The following is a 22,634-nucleotide window of genomic DNA, read 5'->3' on the forward strand; positions in this document are numbered from 1 at the left end:
TACTTTGTATTGAACGTAATCACCCAGAAGTTAGGCCTCCTAGATCCCTGAATAAGTTTGGCACATACCCTTGTGGTAAGTGTAATATGTGCTATATGATTTCTAAGGAACATATCTTTATACATCCTACTCTGAAATACAAATTTGAACCTAGGTTTTTTGCTTCTTGCAATGATATGAATCTTATATACTTGGCGAATTGTGAACAATGTCATGCTTTTTATGTAGGCATGACTACCAGGAGGTTAAAAGATAGGATATATAACCACATCTATGATATTAAGAAACTTGATCAGAAAAATGCACTAGCAAAACATGCCTTAGTATACAAATGTCACAACTTTAAGTTTAGGGTACCCCTTAACAAGAGAAAGGGCAATAATTTTAATGATCTAGAGAGTATAGAACTCAAATGGATTTTAAAACTAAGAGCACATCAAGACCCTGGTCTTAATCAGTTTATTAGCATAAAGCCTTTGCTTGAAGCTCGAAAACTTACATGAATATCAGACATTATTGCATTATTTTTGTATTTTTGTAATTTTGCATTTTTGGACGTCTCAGTTTTTATGCTAAAAATTTTTGTTTATATATTTTATTTTTGTACAACATGCATTGTCTTTCTTGTTTCATGTGGGGTTTTATACAATAGAATGTATAATAATATTTTATGCAACCTATACATCAACAAGTTTGCAAATATTTAACATATTAAGCTATACTAGAGATGTCTGAATGTATTATCAATTGGGTTTCAGAAACCTTAAAATGTATGTTGAATTGTTGTTGTTCACGATGATAGTTTACCAATCCTATAGAAACTTGTTTGGATACAGCATTTGATCTGATCTTGAATGAGGCTGTATATATACAACATATATATATATATATATATATATATATATATATATATATATATATACAACATATATTTTCAAAAATCAGTTTTACTTTAAATTATCAAGTTAAAAATTTTATAATGATGACTTAATTAATTAATTAATTAATTAATTAATTAATTAATTGATTGATTGATTGAATGATGAACTTGAATATATATAAAGCTAGCGATTCTATGATGTGATTAGATCTGAAGAAGTGTGCCTTGGGAGTACGCGAAAGCGCTCATCTGTTCTAATAAACTTGGTCAGTATTTCATCTTATCATGGTGGTCCGTCTCCGGTTTTTTCATACCTTTTTGAAGAACATAGACACTTTGCCTTTTGACAAGAGCTACAACTTCCTCACAATTGATGTAAAGGATCTGTATACCAGTATACCCCATGAGGTAGCACTAGAATGGGTAGGACTCATGCTTATGAAACACAAAGCCCCCACTAGGGAAATTGACCTAGTATTCATCCTAATGGACTTGGTATTAACAAATAATTACTTTTTGCACTGTAATGAATTCTATGTGCAAAAAATAGGGGTCGCTATGGGTTCGCCTTGTGGGGGAAGTGTAGCAAACTTGGTAATGGCTTATTGGGAATCAGAGTTTGTCTTTAAAGGCAACACGTTTTCTGATTCCTTTTTGTTTTATACAAGGTTTCTGGATGACATTTTTATTTTATTTAAAGGTAGTGAGAGTGATGGCCATCAAGTCATTGAATACTTTAATAACACCACAGAGTTCCTGCAATTCACTTACACCTTTCATTGTGACACTATTGATTATCTTGACATTAATTTAAGTAAAAATTACAATTTAAATGCGTTTACTGCGAACATCTTTAGAAAATCTACATATTCCAACACTTTCCTCCATTACACCAGCTGCCACCCTCACCAACAGAAGAAATCTGTTGTGAAGGGGCAACTGGTTAGAGCTTCTAGAATGGTCAGTCTGGATGAGGATTTCATAAACAAATGTGTCCACATATGGAAAATGCTCACCCATAGAGGTTACCCAGAAACCTTTCTTGACCCTATAGTTCAGGAGATAATGGACAAAAGACACAGTAATGTGTACTTGCCTCTTTTGAGGGTTAATATTGTAACACCTACTGAGGACAGTGGTGTTAACTTGGTCGAAAGGAATCAGTGTGGCCAGAATGAGGGTACGATACTAAATAGGAAACAACTTAAGAACAGCACATCCACTGTCAAAATTATTACCACCTTCAGTACAACAAGTACCCTTTGTTTATCCATACTGAAGAAAAACTGGGCCTTGTTTAAAACACAACCTGAGTTACATGAAAAACTAGGGGACCAACCTATGATAGTCTACAGGAAAGGGAATAATATCAAAACCCTGTTAGAAAGACATGACATGCCTACAGTGAGATGTCCTGGTATGCATAAATGCCTGCACTGTAATTACTGTAAATATGTCCATGAAGGCCTGAATGGACAAGAATTTAGGTTGAGGAACAAATTTGATTGCAACACTACTTTTACCACCTACATAGCAAGGTGTACATCCTGCCTAGCATTCTATATCGGTAAAACCGAAAGAAGATTGCATGAAAGGATGTATGAACATCTGTACGCTATTAGAAAAGGGAAACTGGAGAAAACATGGCAGCTTATCCTAACCATGGTTTTAGATTTATGGCAATTGACCATGTAAGAATTGATCCGAGAGGAGGCCCTAGAAACTTGAAATTGGAGGAATTGGAACTAAAATAGCATGTGAAACTAAATGCGTATAGCTTTCCTGGACTAAATGAGTCTTGTTCAATAGGAAGTTTATTAAAATTGAACAGTCTAAAGAGATGATGGCCTTGATGTTAAGTTTTTATGTGTTTGTGTATGACATTTAGAATTTTTGATACTTCCAGTTTCTTGATTGTATTGTCAAAATGTTTGATATGACAGTTGTAATATAAGGTATGTTTAAGTCATTACATATTACATATTAATTACACATATTAATTTTATAGATTATATACACATAGTTTTTGAGAACTATACACACCTTTTGAGAACTTCATAATAGACTACGCTACATATAGAATTATCTCACCTCCCCAATGGAAGTTGAGTTTATTATTATTAAAATGTAGGATTTAAAAATTTGGAATTTTAATGAGGGGTTAGTATTATTGACAATATGGGAATATAAATAAACAACAAAAAAATACATGAATATAATTTCCGTAAATGCTATCCCTCACGTAAATATGTTTTATTACACTTATATATTTACATATACACACATACAATTATCTTATATACAAAAATACATGTTTCTTATTTTATTATAAACACCTTTTATGTAATTTAGAATAATCTTGTGTTCTACAGTTGTTTATATTACATACACGCGATTCCTGTGACCTTTGGACTAAGAATTAATAGTACATTATATGTATACAGATTATTTGTTGAATTTACATTACTATTAACACTCCTTTTGTACTTTGTAATATTCAACAACAATCCACTTAAATGTTTTGACATTACAATATGACTTTTAACTTAACTTGTGGATTTGGTTTACGTACTTTTTGCTTTTGATCTGTATTTAGACTTTATATACTTGTCACCAATTACGGTTCTTGTCACTTTAAAACTTTTTAAAAATTTTTTAAATTGTATCAATGAAGTTAATTGTATGATGTATGCTGATTCTTCAGCCTTTTTAAATGCTTATGTTGTCAGTGGTTCTGTTTCTGAAGAAGTCAGCTTTATATGTGCTGATGAAAAGCACTTAAAAATAAATACACTTTTTGGCTGTCTTTCGTTGTCCATGGCTTTTCAGTTTTGCAGGAATGATGACACATTAGAGTTTCAGACTTCATGTTATTCAATTATGTGTATTACAACAAAACACTGTTTAACTAGCAACATTTTACATGCATAAGAACAATATTTCACATTTATCCCAATTTGTACCCCATTTTTGTCACACTGTGTCCAGAATGTTTACAATAAGAGTTTGGGTGTTATGATATTAGTACAATTCCCCATGCAGATTGACTGTGCTGCATGATATGTCTGAGAATAATTGGGATTTATGAATATCCGACATGGTGTAGTGGTAATTCACTATGATTGTGGTATGCAGGGTCTTGGTTTCAAGCCTTGCAGTGGCTGTTAACTTTTTTGCTGGGTAGAACATGGGCGGTGGGATACAGGGTGATTAAGGCGCTTTTAAGCAGTTGTAAGCATGTTTGCATGATGGTAAGCATTGCCAACTGCAGGTAACATCCAGTTACACCAGGGTAGCCTCAAAATTGCTTACTTTGTGTACACAGTGCTTACCGTTGTGCAAACACAAACCTCCAGTTACACATGCTTTAAAGATAGCTTGCGTTAGATTTGCTTAACCTGTATGCGCATTGCTCACTCCCTCGTATATGGCCTTAAACTCACTTACTAGTGCTGACATATGCTTACTACTGCTTATTGCTGCTTAACCTAACTACTGCTTTATGCATTATTATACTGACACCTCACATGTGCATTTACTACAGTACTCCAGTTAAGATATATATATATATATATATATATATATATATATATATATATATATATATATCTATATATGTTATTTCATGTCCGCAGTACTCCAGTTCATATATATATATATATATATATATATATATATATATATATATATATGTTATTCTGTCGGTTATGCAACATACATATTACTCATAATGTGCTTTGCCATGGGAAATGGTATGTCTCAGTTCCTTTCCTGTCCCCCCCTCCTTTCTCACTTACATCCATGAGGCAGTCCCATTAGAACGGGTCCATCCAACCCTGGCACGCCTTGGTCCATAATGTCATACCCATCATTCCCTCCCCCCATTCCTCCTCCACAGCAGTCATCCTTTCCATAGGTACCAGCTGAATCTAACCACATCATTACACATTGCCCACTCTCCACTTCTCGGGACCCATCACGTAAGTTGTCTCAACCCATGGATCTACAGGTTTCCCAAACATTTAGTCCATGAACAGATGTACCCTTCTTTGCTTACGTTTGAAGCATGGTATGTTACTCCGAAGACTCTTTTTAGCAAAATTTCTGGGGTCAACCCGCCAGGGACAAACATGCGTTTGTTTCAAGATTAGACTTAGCAGGTTGACACTGTTTCTCCCACTAGTAGTATCCTGACAGTAGTCTGGGAAGCAGTGCTGTGCAATGCTTAGTGGTGCTTAATATTTGATTTGCATGATATCTGCCTTTTGCCATTGATTTCTTCTTCATTACATGTTATATATGTGTCTTGTATCCTTGATTCATGTGTACCTACACTGTATGGGGTCCTGTGAACTTCAACACTTTATTACAATAACACCTCACATCTGGACTTACTGCAGTACTTCAGTTCACATATTTATGTTATGTAGCAGGTTATACAACATCACACTGTATATAAATTCCTTTCACATGTTCAGCTTGATTTTCCTATGCTGAGGGTTTGTTTGTTGGAACCTCACTCTTACATAATGCTGCGATGGCTTAGTGGTTAACTGCTGTGACTGTAGTATAGTGGGTTCTGGGCTCACATCCTGCAAAGGCTGGTTACTTTTATTTCTGGCCAAAACAGCATCTGATGCATACTGAGTGATTAAGGCACTTTTAGGCAATTGTAAGCATGTTTGTGCTGGTTTGCGCAAAGGCAAACAATGCTAACCTCTGGTTACATATACTTACAGAGAGTTAGCTTCAGAATTGCTTAACCTGTGTTCGCATTGCTTATCCCCATGCAAACGGGCTTAAAGTCGCTTACTAGTGCTTACATATACTTACTACTGCTTATTGGTGCTTAAACATGCTTCCTAGTGTTTTATTAATTATGACACTGATACCTCACATTTGCATTTAATGCAGTACTCCAGTTCATATTTAAATGTTATTTAGTTGGTTATACAGCAGTAAAATGTTCATATATAGATTTCACATGGAAAATGGTATGTGCTGCAGTGGGACTCGAACCGGGAATGCCTGCTTGTTAGGTGGATGCTCTGCCCACTACACAATTGCTGTGCTGCTTCATTTGCATATATCTTCCTTGTTATCCTCTTCAGCCTTTTAAGATACTTTAACCGAAGCTAAGCGATGGGCACACCCATGCACCTACGGTTAGCTGTACTCAGATTTTTATAAATAAATAAATGGGGTTTCTTCAGTTTATTAATATGTACTGTTGCTGTTCTACACATGGGGAACTGTTGGTGGGGATATGCATACACCTATAAGTGGTCTCGCTCATTTATTTCCACTTTCTGCTGTTCAAAATTGCAGGGGTGTGTTTATTCTGAGAGCTCTACTTTCAGACACGCCCCCCTGCACTTGTATATGCTCATTGTAAGCCTGGGAGGTTGGACAGCGTGTCTTCATTAATATGCATGGCGCGCTGCCGTCATGCTCCTAAACTGGCACTTCCGTGCAGGACTACGCTAGTCCTGCATGGAAGATTAGTGAATCCGGGAGACAGTTGTTAATTGCAAATAATTTCCCCTTTTTGGTTAGACTTTAAATATCTTTATGAAGCTCAAGGGAACGACAGCCATACAATTTCTGACTCCCTTATCCTTTTCAATGTTTTTACTCCTGAAGTCATTCCTAAAAAACAAACATTTTTACTATGGTATATCTTCTCTATAGCAAGGAAAATTGTTACTAGAAATTGGAAATCCCATTCTATTCCAGTCTTTAAAGATGAGTTTATTCATCTTGAGAAATATATTTATAAGAATGAGATTGCTACTATAAAAGCAAGTACTAAAAATGCAACTCATCATTTAATTGCTTGGACAAAATTGCCTAATCTGTTAGAGAAATATTAAGTGTGCTATGTATATTGCTTTTTTAATTGTTATGGACATTGTGCATAGTTTCTTTGTTTTTCTTGTTATTATACTGTTAAGTTATTGTGTTATAAAATGAATTAAAATGTTTTGGAAAAAAAGAGAAAAAAGAAGCACTCTCTACCTTATGCAGTTTTAAGGTTTTATAACAGTATTTATATTTAATTTGATGCAAGCTTTTTGGTATTTTGTGTTTTTTAACATGGTTTTAAAGATATTGTAAATGCATATTTTTTTAATTTAATACAGCTATGGTTCTTGACCAATAACAATAGGAGATTCATTCTGTGAGGAGGTTCTTTTGGTTATAAAAGCACACCTGTTTGTGTATTAATGTATTCTGAAGAAGTCCATATACCAGGATGAAAACAGTTCATTTATTTTTAGGTCAATAAAATGAGAGTTTGATATTTTGCTTATGGGTTTCCTTTACGTTTTATGAATTTCTGTTTGGTTCTTTTTTTTTTGTTCTTAGTTTGGTTTCAGCAACATGTCATCTATAGGACCCAGTGGAGCTTTTTGCACTTTGTAACAATATCACATCTACCATAAGGAATTTTAACCTATAGATTCAACAGTTTTCTCAACAAATGGCAGCCTTCCCTACACAAAATGTTAACAGTGAGTGTTCTTTTTGGAGGAAGATCTCAAAGTAATAACAAGGAATATAGGTTTCAAGAAATTGATTTTGGCATTGCCCCAGCACAGAGGGTTGATCATTGTATTGATAACCCTAGTAATGGTTCTGGTTTTGAAACAATGAATATAGAAAACAATCACATTAATGATGATGGCTTGGCTATACATCAGGTTAGGAGGTCCATTCAAGACTGGCTGAACAACAACACAGAAATATGTTCAGAATCTAAACATACAGGATCTGCATACAGTCCTTTCAATAAACAGATTCAAAATTTCCAGGCCAAGTTTCTAAAATACTATAATCTTCAGGTGGAGAACAGCTATTTTAAAGAAAGTATTCAGGTAAATCAGGTTCCAAAAGAACTACTTTACTAAAAATACCCGACCGCAGTTATTGGAAGTTTGTGCCTACTCCTGTTTGTGTATTAATGTTTCTGAAGAAGTCCATATACCAGGATGAAAACAGTTAATTATTTTTAGGTCAATAAAATGAGAGTTTGATACTTTGCTTATGGGTTTCCTTTACGTTTTATGAATTTCTGTTTGGTTCTTTTTTTTTTGTTCTTAGTTTGGTTTCGGCAACATGTTATCTATAGGACCCAGTGGAGCTTTTTGCCACTTTGTAACAATATCACATCTACCATAGGGAATTTTAACCTATAGATTAAACAGTTTTCTCAACAAATGGCAGCCTTCCCTACACAAAATGTTAACAGTGAGGGTTCTTTTTGGAGGAAGATCTCAAAGTAATAACAAGGAATATAGGTTTCAAGAAATTGATTTTGTCATTACCCCATCACAGAGGGTTGATCATTGTATTGATAACCCTAGTAATGGTTCTGGTTTTGAAACAATGAATATAGAAACCGATCACATTAATGATGATGGCTTGGCTATACATCAGGCTTGGAGGTCCATTCAAGACTGGCTGAACAACAACACAGAAATATGTTCAGAATCTAAACATGCAGGATCTACATACAGTTCTTTCAATAAACAGATTCAAAATTTCCAGGCCAAGCTTCTAAAATACTATAAACGTCAGGTGGAGAACAGCTATTTTAAAGAAAGTATTCAGGTAAATCAGGTTCCAAAAGGACTACTTTACTAGAAATACCCTACCGCAATTATTGGAAGTTTGTGTCTACTCTATGATTTAATTAATTTATTTAATAGCCATAGCTGTGAACTTATGGAATTACTTATTAAGCATAACTTGAAAGTTATGGACACATGTTTAGTATTAAACAAAGGGGTTGGGATGGTGGCCTAATGGTTAAGGTGCTTGCCTTACAAACACAAGGTGCAGGGATTGAGTCTCACAAAGGATAACTAGCTAGGCTTAAAATGGCTCGCAAGGGCAGTTAGCTTAGTACTAACCTATGAACCTATGTACTGGGCTACATTTAATAAGGTTGACAGTATTGTGTATGAAGTTAAAAGAAAGAAAGAGAAGAAACTTTACAGGGACAAACTTGAATATGGAGAAGGTAAACCCTACTCCTCACCTTTTGTTTGGAACCACTTTAGAAAGAATGAAAGGAACAATATCTCTTTATTCAATGGCCACAATGAAGTTTTGGAAAGGGCAGTTGACAATAACAAGTCCAATTATGGGAGTCATAGTGACCAAAAAGTCAGAAGTTGGAAACATTTAAGGAACAGACAACAGCTGTGGAAAACACATGTAGTGGAACAGCCGACGAGGTGGAACAATGGGGAAGAGGAGCAATAATACTAGAGGGGTTGGGGGAGGAACAAATTGGGATCATTACGAAACCAGAGAATCTGATGGTAGTATTCAACAAAGACATGATGTTAAGTTATTTAATTATATTGATCTAGGTGTTAATGACAAATGAGCTGATTTATTCAAAGAAGGACACAAAACGATGATTCAGACCACTGCACATGGACCAGGCAAAATAACAGTAGACAAATCCTTTATTGGAAACTAAGCGCTTTCACCATTCCAAATGGCATCTTCAGAGTAAAAGACTCACACAACACACCCCTTTTATAAGACAGTCTTATAAAAGGGGTGTGTTGTGTGAGTCTTTTACTCTGAAGATGCCATTTGGAATGGTGAAAGCGCTTAGTTTCCAATAAAGGATTTGTCTACTGTTATTTTGCCTGGTCCGTGTGCAGTGGTCTGAATCATCGTTTTGTGTTTATCGTTAAACCCTGCATTGGGTTTGGTACTTTTTTGCTTGTTTTATTCAAAGAAGGGTTAACCTTTGTGCCTACTAGAAGAGCTAGAATAAATAAGGTTTTGATAGATCTTAAGTTGTGTACTCGTCAGCTCAATTTAAGTCTGTTTTTTTCCCAGGATGAACATATAACTCTCTGTACGAGCATGTTAATAGCTGCATAGAGGCAGCTGTACCCACCTGGAATAAGTACAGAACTAACTCAAAAAATAAGCCACCCTGTTAGAATTAGAACTTCAATAGGCTGTATAACAAAAAGAAGAAAATCATGGCAAAAATTAGGAAGTACAGCACCCAGCAGGATAAAAGCACTCTCATCAAACTAAACATCTCAAAGGACAAATAAAGTCTATCAAAGCCAAATTTGAGGTGAATTTGGCCTCCCTGGCCAAGGGCAGCCACAAGGCATTCTTTAGCTATGTTCACAGCCTCAAAGGCAATACGCAATTGTATGCAGAGCTCGTTATAAGTGGAATCACCTATACTGAGACAGAAGATATAGCAAACTGGCTGATAAATTCAGCTCCAACTTTACCTGCTCTCTCCCCTCAACCTTCCCTCAGGAAATACCATCCAATATAAATCCCCCTGATATCACTAGGGAACAGGTCTTTAATGCTCTTTCTAAGGCTAAGAACACTGCATCAATGGGCCCAGTCAATATCCCAAGATGAATTCTAAATAGCATGAAACATGTCCTATCAGGGCCTCTGGAATTGCTATTTAACTATAGCCTCCAAACAGGCTTTGTGCCTCACAAATGGACAACAGCAGCAGTCATCTCTCTGCACAAAGGTGGGCCATCTACAGACCCTGGAAACTACAGACTCATAAGTCTCACTAGTCTTATATGTAAAGCCATGGAAAGAATTATCATGGAAATCATTAAAAGTGATATAGTCAACCTCCAGACACTGGACCCAACCTAGTTTGGTTTCGTCAAGGGCAGATCATGCCTACTCAACCAGGTGGACTTCTTTGAGAAGGTCATCAAAGCAGTGGATGAAGACAAAATGGTTCACACTGCCTACCTTGACCTGACCAAGGTATTTGACACAATACACCACTCAGGCATTGCTGACAAACTCTTGAGGTTAGGTACAAACTTTTATGTCACCCGGTGAATAGTCAACTGGCTCACAAACAAGACCCAGGAAGTTAGAACTGGGGAGTCCACCTCTACAAAGAGGCCAGTCACAGTTGAAGACTTTCAGGGATCAGTCCTTGGACCGCTCCTTTTTGACATTTATGTCTATGAAGTCAAGGCCAATGTCAGTGGTCTCTGGCTGACTAAATTTGCAGATGAAGGCAAATTAGGAGCTGTCTTTGAATCCCACACTGACACAAATGTTCTAAAGGAGGGGCTGACACAGAGAAATAACTAGTGTCACAGCCATGGACTAAAACTAAATGCCAAGAAAGGTATAATAGTATGCTTCCAGAAGTCATCCACCCCTGGTAACTATCATATTAACAACACACCCCTTAGAGTTGACCCAGTAGTCCAGGACTTAGGGACACAAATCGATAGCAATCTGGCCTTTGACCATCATGTGTTTACAGTAGTAAGGACATCATTCTATGTTGCACAACTTATAAACAAAGGTATGGAATCTAAGTCTAAGTAAGTCATTGTTCCACTGTATTCAGAATTCATCAGACCTATCATTGAGTACAATGTTCCTCTTTGGCATGAACCTAACCGGGCATATCTAACAATTAGAATGTCCACAGAGGTTCTTCACTAAAAGAATACAGGGTTTAAGTAAAATGTCCTATGCAGACTGTCTTAATGCTCTATCCCTGTAGTCTGTCTCCTACAGGCTTTTAAAGGGGGGTCTATGCCTGACATACAGAGCATTGTCAGACCCCACTCTGATGGACCTCTTCCATATCAGCAAAACAAACAGCACCAGGATTACCTGTTCTAAAGACTTAAAACTTGCCTGTGATATAAATAGGACCTACTGGAGAGATAGGTATGTATCCCAGGACTACTCCATCTATGGAACAGGCTCCCCATCCATGTAAAGCAGTGTTCCTCCCTAAACCAATTCAAGTGCAACTTGGACAATTGTATGGGGAACAGGAAATTCATCCCTGGTTTGGCACCTTTGTCTTTAATGGACACTGGCAGCCTGTAAATGGTTCATCTCCCAGGCCCTAGCTTGTAAATATTACATCTCCCAAGCCCATGCTTACACTTATCAAGGGTACTAGAACTTGTCAGAGATTTGGGATGCATGGCTAGGCTTTAAAAGGCCCTTGTGGTTGTTAGCCTAGTAAACACCTGTGAACCTTTAAACCTACATGGCCCCACATTTTTCTTCCTCCTTTAGAAAGCCAAGTACTCTTAACCCTCCAATCATCATCTTCTTTTGGCTTTTCCCGTTAGGGGTCACCACAGCGGATCACCTGTTTCCATTTCTTCCTGTCCTCTGCATCTTGCTCTGTCACACCAACCACCTGCATGTCCTCTCTCACTACATCCATAAACCTTATCTTAGGCCTTCCTCTTTTCCTGTTATGTGGCAGCTTCATCCTTAGCATCTTTTTCCCAATATACTCCACATCCCTTCTCAGCACATGTCCAAACCAACGTAATCTTGCCTCTCTGGCTCTGTCTCCAAACCTCCCAACCTGGACTGACCCTCTAATATACTTATTCCTAATCCTGTCCACCCTCATCACACCCAGTGCAAATCTTAACATCTTTAACTCTGCCACATCCAGCTCAAATTCCTGCCTTTTTGTCAATGCCACTCTCCAACCCATATAACATAGCTGGTCTCACTGCCCTCTTGTAGACCTTCCCTTTCACTCTTACAGGTACTCGTCTGTCACAAATCACTCCTGACACTCTTCTCCACCCACTCCATCCTGCCTGTACTCTCTTCTTCACCTCTCTTCCACACTCACCGCTACTCTGAACTATTGGCCCCAAGTATTTAAACTCATCCACCTTTGCCACCTCTACTCTTTGCATCCTCATCATTCCTCTATCCTCCCTCTCATTCACACACATATATTCTGTCTTAGTCCTGCTGACCTTCATTCCTTTTCTCTCTAGAGCATATCTCCATCTCTCCAGGGTCTCCTCCACCTGTTCCCTACTCTCACTACAGATCACGTCATCTGCAAACATCATAGTCCATGGAGAAACCTTTCTGATCTCGTCTGTCAACCTGTCCATCACCATTGCAAATAAGAAAGGGCTCAGAGCTGATCCTTGATGTAACCCCACCTCCACCTTAAATGCATCCGTCACTCCCACCGCAGACCTCACCGCTGTCACACTACCCTCGTACATATCCTGTACCACTCTTACATACTTCTCTGACACTCCTGACTTCCTCATACAATACCACAACTCCTGCCTAGGCACCCTGTCATATGCTTTCTCCAAGTCTACAAAAACACAGTGCAACTCCTTCTGACATTCTCTGTACTTCTCCATTAACACTCTCAGAGCAAACATCGCATCTGTAGTGCTCTTTCCTGGCATGAAACCATACTGCTGATCACTAATCATCATGTCCCTTCTTAACCTAGCTTCCACTACTCTTTCCCATAACTTCATGCTGTGACTGATCATTTTAATCCCTCTGTAGTTACTACAGCCCTGCACATCACCCTTATTCTTAAAAATCGGTACCAAAACACTTTTTCTCCATTTCTCAGGCATCTCCTCACTTTCCAAGATTTCATTAAACAATCTGGTTAAAAACTCCACTGCCACTTCACCTAAACACCTCCATGCTTCCACAGGTATGTCATCGGGCCAACAGCCTTTCCATTCTTCATTCTCTTCATAGCTATCCTTACTTCCTCCTTGATAATCCATTGTACTTCATGATTCACTATCCCTACATCATCCAACCTTCTCTCCCTCTCATTCTCTTCATTCATCAACCCCTCAAAGTACTATTTCCATCTCCTCAACACACTCTCCTCGCTTGTGAGTATGTTTCCCTCATTATCCTTTATCACCTTTACCTGCTGCACATCTTTCCTAGCTCGGTCCCTCTGTCTAGCCAATCGGTGCAGGTCCTTTTCTCCCTCCTTAGTGTCCAACCTTTCATACAACGCTTCATATGCCTTATCCTTAGCCTTCGTCACCTCTCTCTTTCCCATGCACCTCATCTCCTTATACTCCTGTCTACATTCTTCATCTCGCTGACAATCCACTTCTTCTTTGCCAACCTCTTTGCTTGTATACTCTTCTGTACTTCCTCATTCCACCACCATGTCTCCTTGTCGTCCTTCCTCTGTCCTGATGTGATACCAAGCACCTTTCTAGCCGTCTCCCTTACTATCTCTGCTGTAGTTACCCAGCTATTTGGCAACTCTTCACTGCCACCCAGTGCCTGTCTTAACTCATCCCTGAACTCCACCTCACAATTACCCTTTTTCAGTTTCCACCATTTGATCCTTGGTGCTGCCCTCACACTCCTTCTCCTATTCTTGATCACCAACGTCATCCTACAAACCACCATCCTATGCTGCCTAACTACACTTTCTCCGGCCACCACTTTACAGTCTCCAATCTCCTTCAAACTGGCCCTCCTACATAAGATATAATCCACCTGTGTGCATCTTCCTCCACTCTTGTATGTCACCCTATGCTCCTCCCTCTTGTTAAAATACGTATTCACCACAGCCATATCCATCCTTTTTGCAAAATCCACTACCATCTGACCTTCTGCATTCCTTTGTTTAACACCATACCTACCCATCACTTCCTCATCCCCACTGTTCCCGTCACCAACATGCCCATTTAAATCTGCTCAAATCATCATTCTCTCACCCTTGGGTACAGTCATCACCACTTCATCCAATTCACTCCAAATTTTTTCTTTCTCATCCATTGCACACCCAACTTGTGGAGCATATGCACTAACAACATTAATCATTACACCATCAATTTCCAGCTTCATAAATATCACTTTATCAGACACCCAATGCATCCCATTATTACTCTTCTTGAAAACATTTGTGAAAGTGCCATCAGGCAACTCATTCATCCTAAGAGAGGCAGTTTAAGTCTAATTTAAAACCTGATTAGATCATATTGTTGAGGCATATCATCAACAATAGACAAATTAGAGTTATGAATCTTGATAAGTGTGGTGGCTTGGTTATAATGATATAATTATAGATTTGCCACCACCTCTGTCTATAGGACCCATCATTACCACAACCTCAAACTACTAAACTGACTTGAGCTACCTAACCTTCTACTAACTAACCAACTAATAATCGCCCACAAGATTCTCTACCAGCCACAATGGACACCCAATCTTAAACCTCTCATCACCCCCTACCATAACCTTAAAACTCTCCGATCCTCTAACAAAATGTTAGCTTTCACCTTCAAAGTGAACAACCAGCTGGGGAAGCTCTGTTTATGAACTCAGTTGGTAGTCTGGAACTCTCTTCCTAAAGAACTAACCTTACAACCCTCTCCAACCCAATTTAAAAAAAACCTTACTCAATACTTCACTTTGCGATGGCTCTGTCCTTGCTCTACCCCTGACTAATTCCCCTCACTTTACTACTGTGCACCCAACTAGGGTCTCTTAGCAATGTCTCTGAATCCTAACCTATTACTCTGTACTAACATGTGCTTAAGTGAAATCTAGTATGTATTTTATGTAACCTACAAAGAAACACACAAATATATATGAACCTCTTGAGTGTTGGGCTGGGAACTTGGACAATGACCTACAAATATATTGTATAACCTCTATCTTAAATTATTCTAATAGTGGAATGGTTTCATTATGTAAATATGTAAAAATTTCTCATGATTGTATTTCTCTATTGTATATTATAGTGTATTATGCTGTTTTGTCTTATGTCTACTATATGGAGCTTTTCTCCCGGGCCTCCGCTGAAAATGGACATATATCCAGTCGGACCTTTCCAGTTAAAAAAATGTAAAATAAAATAATAAATAAATAATGAATACTAATGACTATATCAATAAGATGCTTGAGGTGTTATGCAGTGACACTTACAAGGAGGTTTCAAATAATCAAAGGACTGACATACAGTTACAAGATTTGCTGACACAAGGCTGTGTATCTATGACTGAATATGATTTTTGAGTGCCCCTCCCCAAGAAACCCAACTATTTTTGGAATTCCAATTTACATACAAATTTGGCTAATCCCGGTTGCATCCAATTGTTGACACAAAATTTTCTACAGCCTTTACTTTAGCTAGATTTATTGACTAGTAAAGAAAGACGACTGTCAACAATGTCTGGACTATAGGTTTTCAGCCACATAAATATATGCAAAGGGGAGGTATGACAAAATGTGGGATGTGTAGGCAATGTCCATATATTTTATTGCGGTACAAAGAATTGGTGTGGCAATTCAGATTGAATGCCTTTACCTACCCTGCCCTGAACAATTACATTTCTATGAAGTCTATTCTGAAGTGTAGGGCAGCTAAATTGTAAAAACAATTGTTTTTCCTTTTCCCATTCCTGTAAACAACTGTTTTGCTGTAGATTTGACTATTTTTAAAACAAAGTAAGTGAATCTTTTGAGTCTAACATTTATAGGAAGCTGCAGAGTATGTCAGCTTACCTTTAAGTAAATATATTGAGTGGATTGCTTTTTTGAAGCTTTTTTAATCATAATTTCTAAATTACTTTTAAATGTTACAAAAATGATATTTATAAGACTTTTAGAATGTATTTTAATATACTTTGTATTAAACATTGCATCACCATATTTATGTATATATATATATATATATATATATATATATATATATATATATATACTTTTTCCCTTGGGGTAAAGACACGTGGACACGTCTTTCAATGTGCTGCTCCTTTAAGAACAAATTGATTTTTGTATTTGTAAATTGTTTTATTATGTTCAGCAATTGTGTTGTTATTTAAACTGGCAGTTGTGCACTGGTTTTTATTCTGATGAAGTCTTGACAGCAACAGGACAAAAGTGCTTAATTCTTTATTAAACTTTGGTTTTGCTAATTGATTGAGGCCCCTCTTTGACTTTGTGTTTCCAGCACACCCTGTGCCTGGCCACTTTTTATCTGTTTATTGGTCGTATCATTGGTGGGTTTGCCTAGTTTTACAGACTCTTTATTTAGACCATTTTTTTATTACTTTTGCAGTTCCTCGTTTACAGTACTATCATTTTCCTACATATCACAATCTCTAAACTACTGCATAATGCTGCTTTTCACAGCTGCCACCATGCCAGAAATGACTGCAAAAGAGTAGTAATGTTTCCCTGGTGCCATGGACAAATGTCCAATAGCTACTATGAATACCACCTCAGGTCTCCTATAAAATGAGACCAATGGCCTAGTGATACAAATCTGACCAACAAAGGACAACTAAATAAACTTGTCCCCAATACTAATATCCCAATTAAGTAAAAATCCTTCTTATCACTTTTAAACTCTCCCTCTTTATTTTCTCAGGATAAAGAAACCCTGGATTAATATATAACTCCAATAATGAAGTACTAGTGGCACTAGAAGTTACTCCAAGTAGCAAATCCCAGGCTGAGACAGACACAGTTAATCTATAAAAGCACTAAAGTCGAAACTGTCTTCACCATTATATTTATTTCAGGAGATGAATGGAACAGGCCATTTCCCTTTTCTTTTGCAGCGTCTAGAATTATTGTATTGTGCAAGACAAGGAAAGACTCACTAAAGCTTGGGAATTATAGACCATTATCTTTAATCAATACTGAAGTAAAATATACACCAAAATCCTGGGTGATCTCTGCCTTCATTACAATGCTTTAATAGTAAATTCCCACATTGGCCTGGGATGTGCCTGGAAAGCATCAATGGACTGGTACACCTACCTGGTTAGCAAATGCAAAGTAATATAAATGCAAATAATAATCACATGCAAGCTGTGGTTAGTTACCTAACCCATCCTGCTCAAGCAAAGTTTGTAAAAGGGATATGAACTACCAACCACAGTCACACATAAACAGTGCACATGCAATTCAAGGTCTCATCCTCAAACCCTTCTGTGACCATGCTAGTTAACTTTGAATATGGAAAGTCCTCTGACTTGATTTCATGTGAATATTTCTATTCAATGCGTTTGGTCACATTTTGATGTCTGTCTTGGTGCAGTAAAAGCTATCCAGGCACTCTGTCATAACCCATTTTCTTAAGAGTTCTGTGTAGTGCACCTATTTATAATCAGTTACCATTGTCTTAAACTACACTGCGGAGATATCTACTTTACCCTGCATTATTCCTTTTGGATACTGATAATTTGGCTCAACTTATTAGATATCCTCTTGCTGGTGCAATGGAAACTAGCAGATATACTAATATTTGTAGGTAACTGCTTGATTCTGGCATAAAATCCAGTTGCTGATGATATCTTTATGATATTCTTTACTCTTTTCAGTCTTTTCCCAGTCTAAAAACAGAATTAAGGCTGAAATGCTTGCAGTCAAGCATACAGCTAAAGAACTTTCATCTGCCCCCCCCCCCCCACACACACACACACACACACACACACACACACATTATAATGTATCTAACCACACCTTCATTTATGCAACTCAGTTATAATCCCCTTTGGAAACCTATTCATTATGGTACATTCCTAGAAATGCCTATACCTTTCTTTACTAGGATATGTTAATGCTGTTAAAATTCCATTTAATCACATATTTTCTATGTACTAAGATATAGCCCTTATGCATATTATAACAAATGGCTCTCAAAAATGCAAAAGCTAAAAATACATTTAATTTGGAATGGCAAACATAACAAACTCTCAGATAAACCATTTTCACTCCATTGAAATAAGACATTTTGTATTCCACTGATCTCAGGTTGTATTACTCTGCAATTTTGCTTCACAAGCTATTCATATTATTTGACTCAACCTACTACCGTGGATAAAGCCAGAAGCCAAACTGCTAGTAAATATATCTTTCAAAGCAATCTGTTGGTAACATAGATTGTTCTTAGTTATCCTTACCAGGTGGCATTGCTTATTAACACCCTTCCATGCAATAAAGCACCACCAAAATGAACTAGTATGCATTATACCTTAGGCCTAGGCATACCTGCATGGGTTCAACCAAAAATAAAAGTATAAGATTCTCTGCTAGAGTGGCCATCTTGGCTATCTAAAAACATACAGTACATATCAGGCTTAGGGCACACAGTAGAATGTACTCCTACAATAATGTTTTCCAGCTGTTGCAGTAAAATTTTAAATTAAAAAATAAAAATCACATCACAAATCTTGCAAGCTGATAAAGTTTCTTTGTGCCATTTGCTGAGTCACTTTTGAGAAGATAGTAGAGTGCTCTGATGCTTGTTCTTTGCTACTGCAACTGTCTTCTTAGCCTGTTTATTAGCCATCCAATATTTCTTCTTAGTCTGATCCATATTTTCTATTTCCCACTTTCTCCAGCACTCCTTCTTTCTTTTGATAACTTCCAGGACTTCTGGGTTTCACCACCAGCTTTCCCTATATACCTTATTTCCATAACTGGCTAGGCTGCATATCTGTTCTATAGAATTCGCACATATTGTTTTGAGTTGATACTATTCTTCTTCCACTCTGACAATTTCCTCATCTTCAAGAGGTGCTAGAGACTTATGTATTTCTCTGAACATCTGTGCTTTCACTCCCGTCAACTTCCAGGTCTTCAGCCTAATCTCTGTTGACATTAGAGCTATATATGACCACTACTTACAGCTGTAGCCCCTTGTGGTTAAAGCTGTGGGCCAAGTGTTTCTTTGTGTAAGAAAATGCCCTTTCCTCACAAGGAGAAAGCCGACCTGAGTTTTATGTTGGCCACTCATGTATGTGATCATCTTTCTTGCTGAACCATGTGTTGGTCATCAAGCCATTTGCCAGGAAGAAGTCTAGAAAGATTCCTTATTTTTTATTCCTGTTATCCTACCTATGTGGACCTAGGCAGGTCCTCAGAACCTGCTCTGTCTGTTCCAATACAAGCATTCCGATTCCCCGTTATCAACAATGGCTCATGTTGAATTGCTTCATCTAGTAGCAACTGCTGCCTGAATGCACTGTTTTCTCTATCATAACCCAGCTGTGGGGCATAGGATAAGGTTATGTACACTACAGATTTCCATGAGTCTATCACTTCTGATAATATCCCTCAATGTCTTAAGAACTCTTTTCCTCACCACAATTTTCATACCGTTTTAGTCTGTCCTCCCTTTGCATAGTAGACTCTGGATCCAAAGCCAAGTGATTTTGTTGCCCTTCCATCTTGTCTCCTGAATACACAGGATGTATAACCTCCTCCATTATGTCATCTACTTCCAACATCCATCCTGTCAATGGACCAGTATTGAATGTTGCAATCCATGGTTCATGTTTGGCAGGTTGATTTGCTTTCCATCAAGTTTTTCACTCAACAGAGTTATCACAGGTAACTGGGCAACTAGACACAACCCAGTCAGTAGTTTATTACTCAAGGGCTGTCAGGCTTTACGGTGAACACATACGGAGGCACATAGACACCTATCACCATTAGCATGACAAAACCTTGCCTTAGCATGAGACCATTGCAAAGGTCAGAGAAATAGATCCTCAATCCACTTATCATCACTCATGCTCATTTTTTGACAGCATTAGCCACAACCAGATAATCTTATAGCCAATTTTTGCACCATGTCTCTGATTCATATTATTCTATATAAAGGGTACTATGCACCACAGTTGATGCCTAAACTGGATGTTATGTAAAACCCTTCCTCTGAAAGGTTGCTGCTGCCCAAGACTTTACTCAATTTTGGATGCATTTGAGTTAGAAGTAGCCAACATGTTTTTTAAAGGTGAGAGGAAACCCACAAAGATACAGGGAGAACATACAAAGTCCACATAGGCATTGACTAGATGTCAGGATTAAATCTTGTACTCTGTGCATAAAAGGTGAAGAGTTTAACCATTATAGCAGCTGTGACTGGTCACCAGCATAGTGCATTCCACATATACACTCACAATTAGCACACTAACATACTCATCATGAATGCATGAGTCACTGCAAAAACTAGTTATGATTGTGATATGCATATATAGCCCCTCCTTTAGGGACCTCCTGTACATGGACAGATATTCTTGCAAGCCATCCCTGTAATGAAGTCCAACAATGTTATTATGATGTAGGTTGTGACTTCATACATAACTGAGCCATTTAGCTTACATTATGTTTTGTGGTACAGGGCCTTTAGCAAATCTGCCTGTATAGCCAATCCCCATCATTCATCCCACAAGATTTTAACAGGACTACCGGGGAAGTGCATGGAATGATAGCACTTTGTGACACATGCAGTGATATATTTCTTGGAACAATGGTCACAGTGTTACTGCTGAAGAAAGAGATATTGCTTTAGAAAATACTTTGTGTGCAAAATCATATGTTTCCCATAGACACATTTCACAGGCTGTGAACACAGGCACAGATCACCTTCATGTTTCTATACACACCCTTCATTGCACACATATCCTGATATAGCTATAAAGCTACATATACAACAACTCTGTATGTGTATTGCAAAGGTGTTTTACTAGTTTTGCTGTTTACACATATATTTTTTAGTGTTACTCCGTGATCTAGTATGGTGCTGTCCTAACATTTCACAGCACTTTTGCAGTATGGAATGGTAATGTGTGTGACCACTCATAGCTTGCATGCCTCGCTACCACAATCATTCATCTCAACTTGTACAAGTGCAAAGGGTCAAAGGTGTGTAAAAGGCACCATGCAAGTCTGTAACCTTTACTTTAATTTATGTCAGTTTGTTGACTAGGTAGGTATGCTGGACAGATGACCCTTTTCAACCACGACCTAGGTATGCTGTTGTAAGGAATAAAATAAAAGCAAATTACATAGCAGTATAAGAACATACAGAAATAGTAGTATGCTATAAAAGAATGCAAATAAGAAAGGAAATATATATATATATATATATATATATATATATATATATATATATATATATATAATAGGACATTTTTACATTGTAAATTAAGATTAGTGAAATTAGTTACATATAATATTAATAAACTACATTGGTATATAATGTTATTAAACTGCAGAGAATGTTAGGTTCTGTTCTTTAACCAGTATCACAGAAGTATAGGCATTTGTTTTCCTCAAATAGGGAGGACTTTAATGCTTTTCAAAATGCTTCTACTGTACCAATACACTTAATATCATTTTATAGATGGTTCCACAGTGTAGGTCCAGCTCTAGAGAAGGCTTTCTCAACTATGATTGGTTTGAATTTGGGTCTTGAAAGGGGAAGAACATTTTCTTGGCTGTTCCTAAGGGTATAGTTTTGGTCTTTCAGTGGTAATGTCCTTTTGAGAGAAGGGCTATTTTAAGAGTTTTTTGGATTAATGTTCCCAGAAGGACAGTGGCTCTATCTGGTATAGAGAGCTGGTGCATCTCATGAAGTACATCACAATGGTCTTTTTTTTGGTCAGCTAGGGGAGCAAATTTGCAATTTTTTAACTCTACTGTCTGGAGTTTCTGACAATTACAGGAGGACTACATGCTGAGTTATGGTAGTGCATATTCTAGCTTGGGAAAGAGAATATTTTTGGCAACTACTTTAAGTGGGAAATCCTGTAACATAGTCTTAATTGTGAAAGAACCTTTGAGGTAAACCTGTTGGTATGATTACTGAGGTTAAGAAGAGAGCTGAGTGTTAATCCTAAGTGTTTTTGTTCTTGTACATTGGGAATGGCATTACCTTTTGAGTCCAAGTTAGTTAGCTGCGGAGGAGGTTGGAGCTTCCTTGCACTAGAAAAAGCATAACATTAGTTTTATCTGTATTAACTACAAATTTGTTCCTCTGAACCCAAGTGCAAAGGTCTGAGAATTTTAATTGCATGTTAATCTAGAGTGATTGCTGTTCTATGTTAGTGTGTAGGAGGTGTATATCATCTGTGCACATAGTTATTTTGAGCCGTGGAAGAGACATACATAATCG

Source organism: Protopterus annectens, chromosome 3.part1 (genome assembly GCF_019279795.1).
Source record: "Protopterus annectens isolate FY-2018-M chromosome 3.part1, PAN1.0, whole genome shotgun sequence".
NCBI lineage: Eukaryota > Metazoa > Chordata > Ceratodontiformes > Protopteridae > Protopterus > Protopterus annectens.